We start from the raw sequence: 15,250 nt of genomic DNA, 5'->3' as shown, positions 1-15,250 counted from the left end.
AAAACAACATGACTCCACTTAAACCTCTATGCTGTTTCTGACTCCCCTCAAGTTTCTACTATATAGCTGCGTTTTAGCTTTAGCTGTTAGCTTGATAGGTCTGCTAGACCGAGTGGTCCTTCCCTCTTCGTAGAGACCGACCCTTGTTGGACTCCGTTAAGCCCTCCCTCTTGGCAGTAAAGGCTGGCTGTGATTCCACATGTGAAGGTGACTTGAGGTCTTGCAATGATTGCTCAATATATGTCGCCGATCTACCAACTGTAGAGGCAGACTTTACTGGCGGAGATGAATTAATATCTCGAGACGCTTGTTCTGTGGTCGTCGTGAGTCGTTCTTGCAGAGATGGTACCTCCTTTTGCAAAGGCTCTGGTTGGATAGGATTTTAATGTTCCTTCCGTGCCAACGCGAACACATCGTATGCACTCATTGTGATGTCTGCCGGTGTTTGATATTCTCGCACATGACGCCGGTTCCGCAATAGCATTCGTTGGCCGTCTGACACCTTACTTGCTGTCCATGCTGCTGCACCACCTTCCACCATCGCTCGGGATCGGTGTAACCATCTTGGAGAATCACCACAGTGCCCGGTGTTAGCAATGACAGAGGCTGTACTCCTCTCTTTGCATCGTGATACTTTGCCATTTGAGCTTTGGCTTTCACCTGTTACTCTCGGGTTACAATCACAGATGGAATAGAAGTTGGTAATCTGGCTTAGGGTAACACGGTTGAATAGTGCCTCACTCGCTGTTACTCCCAGCATGCGATGTCTTGAGTTGCGGATATCGATCAAAATCTGTTGAAGTCGCTGTGAAGAGGGAATGGTTGCCCGGAGACCTTGTAGGCGCTCCCATATTAGCCGGTGTAGCTTTCCATCATGCCATTAGACTGTCGATAGCAGGGACTAGATTTCACGTGCTAAACGTCGAGAATAGACAGAAACTGTTCCGTTTCAGTGGATACAAACTGAGGTCCATTATCTGACACGATGACTTTTGGCAGCCCAAATAAAGCAAATATTTCCATTAACTTTCCAATGACTGCCGCTGATGTGGTAGATGTTAGTGGAATCATTCACTTCTGGGTACCTGGACCCACAGACTACAACAGATAGACATGTTGTACTTTCAATTTTCACCAGGTCAACTGCTATCTTATTCCGTACTCCTTCAATATCTGACGGTTGCAAAACTTGTGCATGATTGGTATGTTTCTGCCAACATACACTGCATCGCTCCGTGAACGTTACCGCATCTTTAGTCAGCCCTGGCCACCATATCCTCGTTCTTAGACTGTCCAGAGAAGCATCATTACATGGATGGCCCTCGTGAGCTACTTGTAATACGGCAGGGCGAGCTGACGCTGGTATCACAAGGAGTAAAATCCCGTCTATGACTGTGAGTTGGTCACGGACTCGGTAAAAAGGTTCTTCCATAGACTCCCCATCTCTCCATGCCCCATCTACAACTCGCTTGATTACACGACTGATAAGTGGGTCTATGGATGTTTGTTGAATATCTTTTGCATTTATAGGTGCTTCCTCCATTGCATCCCCAAATACTCCCTCATAGATCGAGTCTCTTCTGGCGTCTGTGTCTTCTCAGAGAGGGGATCGAGAGATAAAGCATCCGTACACAACGAAGCGGCTGCTCGGAATGTGCGTGATTGAAACCTAGTAGGGCATCAAGGCTACTAGCAATCGCTGAAGACGAGGTGGAACCTCTTCAAATGGTTTACTGACAATTCTGATAAGAGGATTATGATCCGTAAATACTTCAAAAGATCGTCCTAAGACATACAGTCTGAATCGTGTAATGGCAAACACCACACCTAACATTTCACGTTCCATTTGAGAATAACGCATTTCTGTGTCTGTCAAAGAGCGGCTGGCACAGGTAACTGGTGTCCATCTGCTGTGCTCATCTAGTTGCCATAGGATAGCTCCCAGTCCATTTGGAGAAGCATCGCTGATGGCGGTGGGAATGGAACGAGGTGTGTTGAAGTAGGCTAACTTTAACAACGGTTGGGCAATCTTCGACTTGGCGATTTCGAAGGCTTCTTGCAGTTGCTCAGTAACCGTGAAAGGAACTTGCTTAGCCAAGTGACGAAGTGTCTCTGTTGCCTGGGAGAGTTGAGGAATGAATCTGCTCAAGTAGGTCGCCATTCACAGACTCGGGACATGGCATTTCCTGTATGGCTTTCAATTTGTCTTCATCTGGCATAATTCCTTCCTCACTTAGCCAATATCCCAAGTACTTAACGCGGCTCTGCCGTACCTGGCACTTGGACCAATTCAGTTTCAAACTAGCGACTGCTAGACGCTGCAGAACCTGCTTCAGTCTGGCGTCATGTTCGTCTCGGTTCTTTCCGAAAACAAGTGTGTCATCAATGTAAAATGGAACACCCTCTAATCCCATCAGAATAGGGCTGACCACGCGTTGGAAAATTTCTGGGGCACATGCAATGCCGAATGGCAGTATCTTAAACCAAAACAGCCCACAATCTGATGAGAACGTGGTCAAGTCCCGGAATTCTGCTGACAATGGTAGCTGATGAAACCCCGATTCAGCATCAAGTACCGAGAAAACAGTGGATCCAGTCAACATGGCAGTGATTTCATCTAACGTAGGCATCATATGTCGTTCACGAATGATTGAATTGTTCAGCTGCCGATAGTCAGCGCACAAACGCAGCCTTCCGTCAGATTTCCGTACTGGTAACAAAGGATACACCCACTGTGTTGCTTTGGGAACTGGCTCAATCTGTCACAGACTCGATTGAGTTGGTCACGGTCATCGTGAGTTGTAGATGGGGCATGGAGAGATGAGGAGTCTATGGAAGAACCTTTTTACCGAGTCCGTGACCAACTCATAGTCATAGACGGGATTTTACTCCTTGTCAACCGATATGTGATACCATCCTGTAGCTGTTTCAGCTCCTTTGTAATATCCTTCCAAATACCGAAAGCGTGACGTCTAGAATGCGCTGCTACTGGTCTGGCCTCTGGGTCCAGCCTAATCTCAATAGGATCCGTCTTGACAACGTTGATATCTGCCGTACAGTAGCTACAACTGGGTAATCACATCTTGGCCAAACAGTACCTTGCTTCCAACTGGCACCACAAAGCATGTGCAGTTGCAAGATTTGTCTTCTGCTGATATTGTAACATCAGCTACACCCAATGTTTCAATCTTGCTATCACCATATGTCCTAAGAGTGTTGGAGCTGGATCTTGTGTCAGAAACCATATCCTTGGTGATAAGGGGGTGTTGCTCCTGTGTCCAGTAAGCCTTGACATTTCTTGCCATTGACCATGAGTGTCAATGTAAAGACCTTAGAATCTACCGTAGCTTGAACAGTATAGGCAGTACCATAGACTACATTCGACTTATCTTCTCTCCATAGAAATGGTGTCTGTTCCTCTACGGACCCAGCTACTGGCCGTTTCTTTTTTTGTACACAGACTGCTGCAAAATGTTCTGTTCTGTAACACTATGAGCTCTATGCCTCTGTAGCTGGGCAATGCTGTTTGCCTCGACTGTGTTTTCGCCCACAGTACCTGCATGTGGGAGTTTTTCCGTTGCTGGATTGAGATATTTTGTTCACCACACTGGGCGTCGTTGCCAGGGGTTCACAGCTGCTGGTGTCATATAACGTACTGTCTAGCTGTTATAGAAGCCTCTAACGCCACTGCCTTAGTCATAGGATCACTTAAAGTAAGATTGGAAACTTTCACCAACTCCTTGCGGATTTCTGCTGCCCGCAACCCAACAATTAACTGATCCCTCACCTGTCCATTGACAACAGTATCTAATTTATCAGACGCAACTCACAAAGCTCTACCTTATCGTAGACGGCCTACAAAGGCGGTGATGGACTCGTGTTCCAATTGTATGAGCTTTCGGAACTTGTACCTTTCGGACGTCGTCTTGACTATCGGGCGAAAATGAGCGAGTACTGCATCTGTCAAAGCCCGATACGAATCGCCGACATTGCCATCCTCCTGGTTGAGCCGTGCCGGAACGACCAACCCTTTCACCATCCGTCTCAGGTCTAACCCAGCTAGATTCATGAATAGCCTCTTCTTCTCCTCATGGTCAGTCGCTGCACAGATAGCTAGGTAGTCATTGACGTCTTCTAGCCAGAGTTCAAATTCGGCCGCCACGTTCCCGCCATAGTTGGGGACAAATTCCTTGGGATGTCTTCCCATTCGTTTTGCTGCAATTTTCTTGCCTTTTTCTATCCTGCCGACTACGCCAATGTAGTGGTCTCGTCAGACAGTTCTATTTCAGTGCCACACTACGCTAGTCTCTCTCGCGTATGTTCATCCAAAAAACCAGTATCGTCATTTATGCTACCACAGCTTGCATTACCGCTGATGCTAACGTCAAAGCCACGCCAGAATCGGCAGTGACTGCAAATGTAAGGCTACTGTATACTGTACAACTTGTCAAACTACTTGCTAGCGTATTCTCCTGTTAAGCTTCTGACTAATTAGATGTTGATCTGTCTTGAAAAGAATTGTCTAATGTAATACACAACGCATGTCTATATCACAGCAACACATTAGACTACTGAAGTTTCTAGTACAGTGATGACTGCGCTGACTGTGATGACTGTGCTACAATTAGTCAACTAATCAATTAATGCACTATCTATTAATAATAAACTGCAGTATCATGCCTTTATAATTATTGAAAAATTGATCTCATTTGCATATACTTGTAGTACCTATAACCACTATTTCTCTAGTAACAGACTCTCTCTCTGATTAATCTATGTTCGTGTGATATTGAAGTTTTGATAATAATTAATACTATGAGTGATTATTAGACAAAGTGACAAGCAACACAACACAAACTTTCCTGGACACCAGACAATAGGATGTGGTAGACTCAAGAATGCTATCATCAGTGGCAATTACTTCTGGTAACTTTAGATCTGGACCCGACTCTTCACAAATTGTGTTGTCATCATCATCGTCTTCACCCTAGTCAGAGTCTCTTCCAATCTATTCCTCATTCTATCTACAGTTCAATTTCTTTTTGCATCTGAAATTCATCGGGATCACTCTCATAACATCCAGACTGGAGATTAGTGCATAGTACACACCGGCATCCAGGATCACAATGATGCTCCTTCTTTGCACATTGACAACGTTTCATCTGACATCATGTCTTGCATGTACATCCTTGGCTTAGCCATGCAACTCTCTCTTCAATAAAGGCAGTATGCTCAGGAGTTTTCCAAACTACTCTCAACTGGCCTGACTGAATCATCCTTCCTGACAAGCTTAGATCGCTGACAACAATCTCTTGCAAGTTGGCTTGACTCCACATCCTGATCACCCAAATTTTTGTTTTCTTGGCACTAGAGACTTTTGTTGAACTGCCAGATTCATCTATATGTCTGGTCATCCAGTGCCTTCTGACAGATTGTTTATATTTGTGACACAAGCAAGATTTGGGTTGATTTGATTTCAAGAGCAGATACTACCCACTGTTTCAACTCTTCATTCTTTCAATTTTCTCAATTTTATGGATCTCTCTGCAGTGGTGCCACACTTTTTCTCTTTCCCATATTAGATGTATAGTACGTAATGCATGAAAAATTGAAACAGTTAATTAAGCCTGTACACCTCTTCAACATCAATCCAATTGGCTAGCTACGACTCCGTAGCTGTGTGTTGTGTGTTGTGTGTTACTGCATTACTGTGGTGATGCGATAGACATAATCAAAACACTTACACAACTATCAGCAAACTCGAAATCAATTTGATAGAGTTACAGAAGAACAGAACACGCGAACATTATGAAATAATATTACAAAGAAGTAAATAAATATCGTAAAAACAGCTCAGCGCAAAGAAATCTCAACAGAGAAGTGATATCCCACCTTATAAGACTGCTGAGGCGCTGAATCGCTGTTTCTACGTTACGATTTATCTTACTCCCATTACCACACAGTGCGTCAAGTTTGGAGTCAGAAAACTCACGTGTTCGCAGATGCACACGAGATTTTAGAGTGCAGTAAAACGCGATCACATGCCTTCTTTACAATTTACTATGTTGTTGGTGGAAAAACGCCAAGAGACGGCAGTGTGCTCAAAAACTAGCGAGACGCTACCATGTGATTAGTCTCAAATACGCATGTTGTCACTTACGTTGACATCTTCTACAGACAGTGATCTTCTCTCTAGTATCCTTCTTTCCAAAAGATTTCCAAACGCAACCACGCCTATAAAGGCGGAAAGCTCCCGGATATTAAGTAAAATCTAGCCCCGCTCCCACAATACCAAGCCTTGGCTGACGGACTGCTTGAATCCAAAGATGATGTTTCGGTGAAAAATAATGGGCAGTAACTAGAATTGCATCTATAAGTGTAGAAGAAGTAGCTGTGATGCTAGTGGGACATTTTCCGGATTATTACCCGTTATTTTCGGGTTTTTACCTATTACAGAAAAATGTGAACCAACAAACAATGAGCAAAACATATTCATATTTATTTAAAATGCTCCGCTATTGATAACTATCTGCAACAGAACTCTACATAAAAATTGCGGTAATGGAACAAAGAAGATCAACTTCGTTTTTGAAAAATCAATTAATGGGAAGCTCATAGATTGCATAGCGGGAATAATTACCGTAAAATGGAGTGTCATTGCTTGGTTCAAATCCAATGGCGTCACACAATACAGCTTTTGCCCTTTCCTGGAAACTGGAGCTGTTGAAATGACAAATGAACTGCATTGCACCATTCTCGGCCTTTCCATAACATTCGATCGCAGAAGCAACAGCCAAGAGAGCTTGCTTGAGCAAAAGAACGAGAGCATAATCGCTTTCATCTCCTGTCACTGTACAACACCACGTGGGAAGTATTGAATAATTTACCGCTTTTCCATACGCCAACGCTTGCGGTTTCCATTGACCTTTTGTATCTCCAGATACGAATATTCGATAGCCCAACGTTTGTAACATTTTGAGATTGTTTCTTGTAGCTGAATAGACGCAATCAGAATGAGCAAACACTCCAGCAGGCAAAAGAGGACTGTCAATAATCTCTAGATCACAGTCACTTCGTGAAACTTTAGCGGTCGAAGAAATCAAATTTGATGCGGGCGCGTCTTTGATTGATACTACGTCACATTTTGCCTCAATAATGTTAATATAATTTTCTAGCTTTTCTTTAGCTTTGGACAGTTGCTGGTGTCGATAGTGTGACGCTTGATAACAATACACTTTTTTGAATCTATTATAAGTAAGGAATTTGGTTGCGCCAATTGACTCCGGTAATGTCCATGCTCTTAATGTACGAACATCTGGTTCAAATCGGTCGATTACCAATTTTTTTATTGATTCAATAATGAACAATTTTGTATTTCCTCTTCCCTGAAAGTCGGCATGAGTACGTGCTCCAAAACAATACATTGATCTGCCATAATCTTGCACTGCTTGCATCATTACATGTATCTGTCAACAAACGTTTTAGTTAGCTAAACTAAACATATTCCATGACGGGGCAAATACAGACACTACCACAACTAACTGTAGTGGTTACGCACTGCGCATTATTTCGTCAGTAGATACTTTACAATATCAGATGGTATTGTTTTAGTCTACTACACATGCACACTACATATAAACAAACATAACGTATCGATTGTCTATAGTAATAACAGTTATAGTAGATATGTGTCTGTGCGAATGGGCGAATGGGCGACTGCCACAATGGCAAACATTATATTAAGATTAAAGTGTAAGACTAAGAAACTATAGTTGTGAGAGATGGGCACTAGTTTTCCTGCGAAGTCGTGCACATGGCTTGGCTGCACTAAACAATAATAATTAGTGTGTACAAGTTATGCTTCATTGATACAGTATTTGCATGCTTGCAAGACAGCGTTGAAAAGCAAAAATAATAACACAGTATGTTTATGTCTTAATAAGTCTACTAAGTCATGTATGTATGTGGGTCACTTGGCAGCTTCTCGGAGTTCTATTAGCCACAGTGAGCAATAATCAGATCTAGAAATGTTGAAAAGGCGCGTGTTCGCATGCATTGCCCTCACGCTTCCTCGTCTATGCACATCAGTTACGCTTCAATAGCTGCTTTGCAAGTTCAATAAAGTACAACTTTTACGGTGAAGCCGCGTCACTGTCTTGCAAGAAAGATGCTCTTGCATTGACGTTCGGAAGATGCTCTTGTATGGACGTTCGGGACAGCACTTACGTCGTCTGAGAATTCCTTCTAAAAACGTCAGGAATTCGTTCATTAACCATTATTGACTTAACTTGAGTATGCTTTTCTTTGAGTATGCTTTTCTGCTTTTCTCAGATGTATTATAATAATCTATGTGCCCAGATACGTCACGTTTTAGAAAGCGTATAGATTTGACGATTTGCTTTGAGTCACTATCTAGTAAAACGTTTCACGATAACCTTCTCGTATATGCAGAGCCGTGCAAATGTATTTTTAATCATTACACGCTAATCCGCTATTTCTGCAAAACCTTTGTCACATCTTCTAACTTTAAAGACACGACTTGCCAGCTAAAACTGACATTTTTGCTATGTATACTATACTAGTATTTCTAAATTTTCGTCAAAATGTTTGTGATAACATAAATATCGTTAATTTGTTGTGACCCGAAAACATGCTGGTAGCATTATGCAATACAGATGCACAATGAAGTACTCAAAACACATTAACGACCACGACGAGTAGGTATTTTGGCATGTATATTTATGCGTCTGATAGCAGGTAAAACTAAAAACTTTGCTATGACATCTATATTTTGTTGTTGTCGACGTATGACACCCATCGTTTGCAAATTCATTATGCAATTGTGAACATTTGACTTTAGTCTTACCTGGTAGACTTGTTTCGTTTGAGACGTATATAAATGTAAAGATTTTATTAGTGCAATGAATCGTGCAACATAATAATTGTGTGCATCGAACATGCATATAAAACAACATTCTATCTCATATTATATGCTTCACTGGTGTGTTTACAATTTGGAAATTCTATATAATTTCACTTACCACACGTCCATTTAGTTCGGCTCCAATAGCGTAAACAGAATTGTAACTCGAAAGATTCTCAAACACTAATGGGACTATATCATGTTTGTAGAGACTATCACAGATGTTTTGAACGTCTTTCAAGTCAGATTGTCGTAGCAACCGAAATTTCAAGTCTCCTGGTCCAGTGAACGTGACATCAGAGTTTCTAGATAAGACACCACTTAGAATTGTATTTGCGACCACGTTTCCTAAAGTTGCCAAGAAGAACCGCTTGCAAACGACGAGAAAAGAGACTGTCTCGAGACCTCAGGTACCTTGCACTAATAATTGCCGGTATCGTTCTAGAGCTTATGCGGTCTTCGTTAAAAAACAAATATTGTACGTATTTAATTGTAAATCATAATGACACATTTTAAAAGCACCGTTTTTCCGCGTATGCGCAGTAGCTGCAAATTTTTACAAGATGGCGAAGCCGGAAACGGTTTCTGGCTACATAATTGCTCACATACTGTAGTTACCATAACGCTGCAGATTTCAGGCTAAGTTAAATTATCAATGCAATAAAGTAACTTGCGTTATTTATATCCTTGAGAGTTGTGTTAGAGTTCCTGTAGTTTTAGGTAATTAATTAGATTATTGTTGTGGTTGATATACGACAACTGACATACAAATTTAAAGAAATCATAAGTGAAACGACAACAAAACAAAAGAATGACTGCTACAAATGGTATAGGCAATAATATATCTATTTGTTGCATGTTTGGGTGTTATTTCGCCGTTGCTATGATTCTTTTTCTCGTTATATTACACTCCTACCATAGCAACCCAACCGCATGTTGTATATTTACCGGTCAATAAACGTTTATTGACTGGTCAATATCTGTATACTGCTTACTGACATAAAACACAACTAACTTAACGAAAAATAGCAAAAACGAAAACCAAATAGCACTCAATACATGGGCATACCTATTTTAGATTGCAAGCTTATTCTTTACCAATAATAATGTTCACAGTACTACAGTTTGTAAAGACGCAGTCAGAAATGACAAATGGCGCCGGATTCTCTCTTCCCGTTTCTGACGGCTGTTCAACCTGGACTACTTGAGCTCATCTGCCTGTTCCGTTGTCTCTCCGGACTCCTTGACTTTTACGTCAGTGTAATCTGTGTGTGCATGGCCATTATCCAAAACTTTGCACGCTGCCATTTGCCGCAATTCAGATGGCTCTTGGTATTGTTTCAGTGCTTGCAGGGTTTTGTGGGCGGTTCTGCCTTGAATGACATGTTCAGGAACTCCCACTTGAAACAGCGTTGTCGCACTAGAAGCTCGAAGAGCGTGATTGGTTCGAACTGGAAGACCAGCTTCAGCTGTCATCACTTTCATCATTGTAGCCAAAGTGTTATGACCGATTACTTGTTTTGAATACCAAGGACCAAATGAAGGTGTAGAGAACAAATATATATAATAGAACGCTTCTCGAGAAAATCCTGCTGGCAACTTACCTAGATGTAGAGATCCAAAATTTTTACGTGGCAACGGTCACCAGCTTCTTCATTAGCGTATCTGATGAACCTCAAACCATAAAATGGTATTTCCTTACAGAGTCACGTCGGAGTTTGACTATAATTTACCTTGTGCCTTTTTGTTTGGATGCCGTAAATCACTTAGTCCACCACTATGATTTTTGGATCCGTGCTCAACGTAACTGTAACAGGCTTTTTGACAATTCGTCTGTGGTTTTTGCTGCATCTAGATGTGAATCCTTCGTTGAGAGAAAGTCTGTCTGTCGGTACCTTCAAATGTTTGCATCACCCAACTGTTGCAGGCAGTCGTGTTCTTGCAAACCGTACCCTTGCTGTACTCCTGTACTTTGTCCGTACTCGTCTTTTCAGCAAATCTGCTGTCAAGCTGGCTAGTACTAGTGGTAAGCTCTTTGGAACCAATGCGTCTCATCTTTGTTGGCGGCTGAAAGTCGTCGTCCTGGTCATTATTACGGTCTTCTTCCAATCCGACATCACGCTGGCAAAACACGTGGATACTGTACTGTACTAATACGTTTGAGCACGTGGCCTTATGGGGCTGACGTGCATGTCAACAACACTTCACAGCTGTCAAAATGTGGTTGTTTGACATAAAACTCTAGCTGTCATTGCAATACACAACCACTCTAATTCAACTTGAATAATCTATGAACTCTAATTACAGTAGGATGTTAAACATGCAACAAATAGGTTAATGCATGGTAGGGTCGACGATATCCAGTTTATTGACCGAGGTCTTGAGGGGCTTCCCGAGATAACTAGCCGAGGCAAAGCCGAGGCTAATTATCGAGGAGAAAGCCCCTCAAGACCTCGGTCAATAAACTGGATATCGTCTCCCTACCATGCGTTAACATATATATAGTAATATTACAGAACGCATCAAGTTTGTGAACGCAATATTGTGAAGTTAGATTAACTTAACACAAACTTAATTTAAAAATTGATTTATATTTGACGTCTTCTTATAAATGTCTAGGCATGTCCTAAAGTGCACTTTACTCTGTGAAGCAACTTGTTTTACTATGCTGTCATTTACAATTACTAATTGTGTCAATATTAAACATTCGATTAGCTGGCTTACGGCGCGTCTCCACTAGGGCTTAAACATGTTTACAACCTGTTTAAGTCTAAAGATGTTTAAGAATAACGCGTCTCCACTAGCATTAAACCTGTTTAACTGTAAACCTAAACAGCTCTTGCTAAACATGTTTAAGAGGTAGTTTAACAAAAGTGGTTTAGGTTTAACGGTCATGTGATAGTAACGCGCGTTCCACGACAATGGTCGTTAGTTCTTTCACACTGTTCTTTGTTTTTCTTTGAAGAATATTGGAAGAGGACAGAATTACGCAATGTCAGAGAGTGCGTAGACTGATGCTGAATGTCAGGAGAGAGCGATTTCGGCGAATACAGAGACTTGTGTGTCTCTGATTGTCCTTCAGACGACCAGAAGACGATCTCCGATTGTCTGGTGCACAAAAAACGAATTTGCGCGGTACAACAAAGTCCCGGATAATTTTTTTAATAGCCCAAAATAAATGGACAAGTGGAGACGCTGTCAACTAAACATGTTTAGAGTCTAAACGTGTTTAACGTTAAACATGTTTAAAGAGCAACAAGTGGAGACACAGCCTTAGTGACAAACGCAAATACATAAACCTATTCCATTTATATAGTTAAATTCGTATTTAAGTTAATTAATTGGAATGGCTTAGTAATTAATAATGTACACTACGCTTATACAAAAATATGTGCGTAGTGATGCCAAAGGCACAAGACGGCGAATAAATAAATAACTTACGATAAAATTGCTCGTATTAAACATGCGAAGTGCATATGCCGTAATTCGGGCGCTCCCTAAGTAGAGACTTCAAAAAATAATTTTGCCCTCTGACTACTTGAAATTGTGGAAGACCATGCAGAGTTTGCATCACGAATCAATATAATGGTAGTACTAAAGTGGCATGGCACAGCTAGCACAAACAGGGTCAGATATCTGATGGGATTGAAAACTGAATGTAACTGGCTAATACACGTAGATGGTCTAGGCAACCGCTATCACTACTATCACTTCACTACCATCACGTAACAGTTGAGCAGAGAACTAATTAATGAAGCAGATTGAACCGTCCAATTACTACTACGAGATCTAAAAATAATTAGGTGTCTGGAAGACGTTTCGTTCAGAACCTAAAAGAATAATTCTAGCCTCAAAGAGCGTCTAACCTAGAATGGCCACTGAATCACAGCTTTCAGTGTACTCTTGACCACTCTCTATATCAGATCATTTCCAACTACTTGCTGCATGTCCCTTCCAGAATTGGACAATCGGTTCGATAAGGTTATCCTTTTTTCGGAATAGTCAGCAGTCTCATGCAGCGGCTGAAAAAGCCTAGAGGAAGCATTATCACATACCTGAAACATTCGACTATTTTGGAAGAACCCAATCAAATGCACCCATGCACAATGAAACTGGATACTGATAGGCTCACTCAGCATACTTATTGATACGCCGACGTACATGCATGTTTTGCTCTGACACCTGTTGTCGTCAACTGACTTTCCGCGAGGTTAAATCACCTAAGACTGCGAGCATCGATCCCGTTGAACTGTAGAGCAACTGGCCCCGTTGTTTGATGCGACAGTCCTCATCCAACATATATAGCTAGAATTTGATCTCTAGAGGTACTACTACCGTAGCCGTGTAATACGTATACAGAAGAACATGCACAAAGCGGACGCGAAGACAGCTCTGCACGAAGCTACAAATTTCGCCGACTTCCACTAGCTCACCTTTGTCTCCTTTGTCTCATTAGAGAGACGTGACGTCTCTGAGTTGCTGCGCATGTAGTCAGCGGTCGAAAGAGTACGTGTCTGTACATGTTGTCGACAGTAGTCTCGTCGCTATAGCTTTCGGTGGTCCTTCCACGCGAGAATATCAACGGGGTTAGATCACGTGATGGTGTCTAGTGTCGAGGTTGTACAACAGGGCAACACTGTAGAAGCCGTACTGACAATTTATGTTACATGCATATGCTAATCAAATTACTATAGCCGATACATCAAACATCCATGATGACTACAGTTAGTTCATCTAATTAATAATAACTAGTAATTACTAGAAGTGAGGCTCCAAAACCTGGCCGCTGAGGACCATTATAGCTACACAACTCATACATCATTTATTAGAAAACCTTCGTTCTGCATTGTCTAATCATTCGCACTTCTAGCTCATACCTTTTTTAGAGAAGAGGTGTGGCATACTTCCCGATACATGATAACGGTGTATGAAGTCTTGCAATTGTCTTTTCCTAATTGTATAGCACGCGTATAATTGATTGCATTGTGTGAGCACATGATGGACTTCACGTGAGTCCTTTCCACGCAACTTCGTGTAGTACTCGACCAAGTCGCAATCCTCGACTTTGGCAACAAAATGAATCAATCCGTACCGTTCCAATTTTTCAAGTTATACGCACTAACGTGTTTGCAAGTTGACACAATCTTTTTATTAAGTATTTTTACTTCTCCATTCCCTGCAATCCTTTGAGGTAATAAGCTGCATATTCTGCTGAGAGATAAGGGTCTTCTCCTCCCACCTCTTGACCACGACCCCATCGAGGATACTTAAACAGATTGACGTCAGAAGCCCAGAAAGCCATTCCCGTAATGCTATGGTTGTTGAGAGTTCTAGCTTCCGTTGACACGATTTTTCCTGCTTCTAGCCACAAGCTGTAATTGAAATTGAGGTGGCACCTAGACCCCGCACGATGTCCCCGATCCTTCGTCGCTTCAACCAGCAAGCGAAGCCACATCCGGGGTTTCGGTCACTTCTCCATTGCCAGGCCTTCAAAGGAAGACGGACCGTACTACGAAAGGAGACGTGGAAACACGGCCAACGAGTATCAGGAGGTTAGAATTTGAAATAGCCAACAGTTCAATGTAGGATTTCCTGAACTCCTATTTTGGAAATAAAAATTTATTTTTAGCACAATCTCTTTCTGTTCGTCAAAATGCTCTAAACTGCTTTGTAAACAGTTATTGCAATCATTAAAAATCAAAGAGGCAGCACCTATTAATTTGTAAGGTGACGTCATCACTGCAATTTATACAAAATTGACTGCAGACGTTTAGAAGATTGTGGCTGCATGCTGAATGAGTGGCGGTAGAGCCCACAGAACCGCAGCGGCCGCAGTTGCTATGGCCGCCCCACTATTCGAAATGTTGACTTCTAGCCAGCTGCCTATTGCTGCCAATTTGCGGCCATATAAAGAGCTGATTAGTAGAATAATAATTTTACAAAAATGTTATTGCCTATTGTGGGTACTAACTAAATTCCTAGTACGTGTCCGTCGTTGTACTTTATGTACAATTTGATGGCTTACTTGATGTAATAAATTCTGTTGATTAGGTAGCTGGTCGCAGCGTGCGTTAAATTGCATATGATATCCGTTAGCTTACGAGATTAACTTAATCATCATCACCAAACGCTGCTGGACATCTAGCAAATGTGCCTAGCCCTCGGGGCACAAATGACGCTACAATGTTAATTAACTACTTCATTACTCTTAACTATAGACCCATCAAGACCACGTCAGTCAATTACATCATCTCTATATCCTCAGTCAGACCACGTAAGCTCCAGTTGGTGCCTTTTAGTCTACAGCAGAAATGGAAACAATAATAC

At 41.8% G+C, this 15,250-nt stretch overlaps 2 pseudogenes; both read right to left on the bottom strand.

The window, feature by feature from the left end:
• Positions 1 to 382: 382 nt before the first annotated feature.
• On the bottom strand, positions 383 to 1,543 carry LOC134194802 (uncharacterized protein K02A2.6-like; annotated as a pseudogene).
• A 1,955-nt stretch (positions 1,544 to 3,498) lies between these two features.
• On the bottom strand, positions 3,499 to 4,207 carry LOC134194613 (uncharacterized; annotated as a pseudogene).
• Between the last annotated feature and the right edge of the window lie 11,043 nt (positions 4,208 to 15,250).

Source organism: Corticium candelabrum, chromosome 1 (assembly GCF_963422355.1).
Source record: "Corticium candelabrum chromosome 1, ooCorCand1.1, whole genome shotgun sequence".
NCBI classification, from domain to species: Eukaryota; Metazoa; Porifera; class Homoscleromorpha; order Homosclerophorida; family Plakinidae; genus Corticium; species Corticium candelabrum.
The sequence above is the reverse complement of the archived record's forward strand: the minus strand, read 5'-3'. Positions and strand labels throughout refer to the sequence as shown.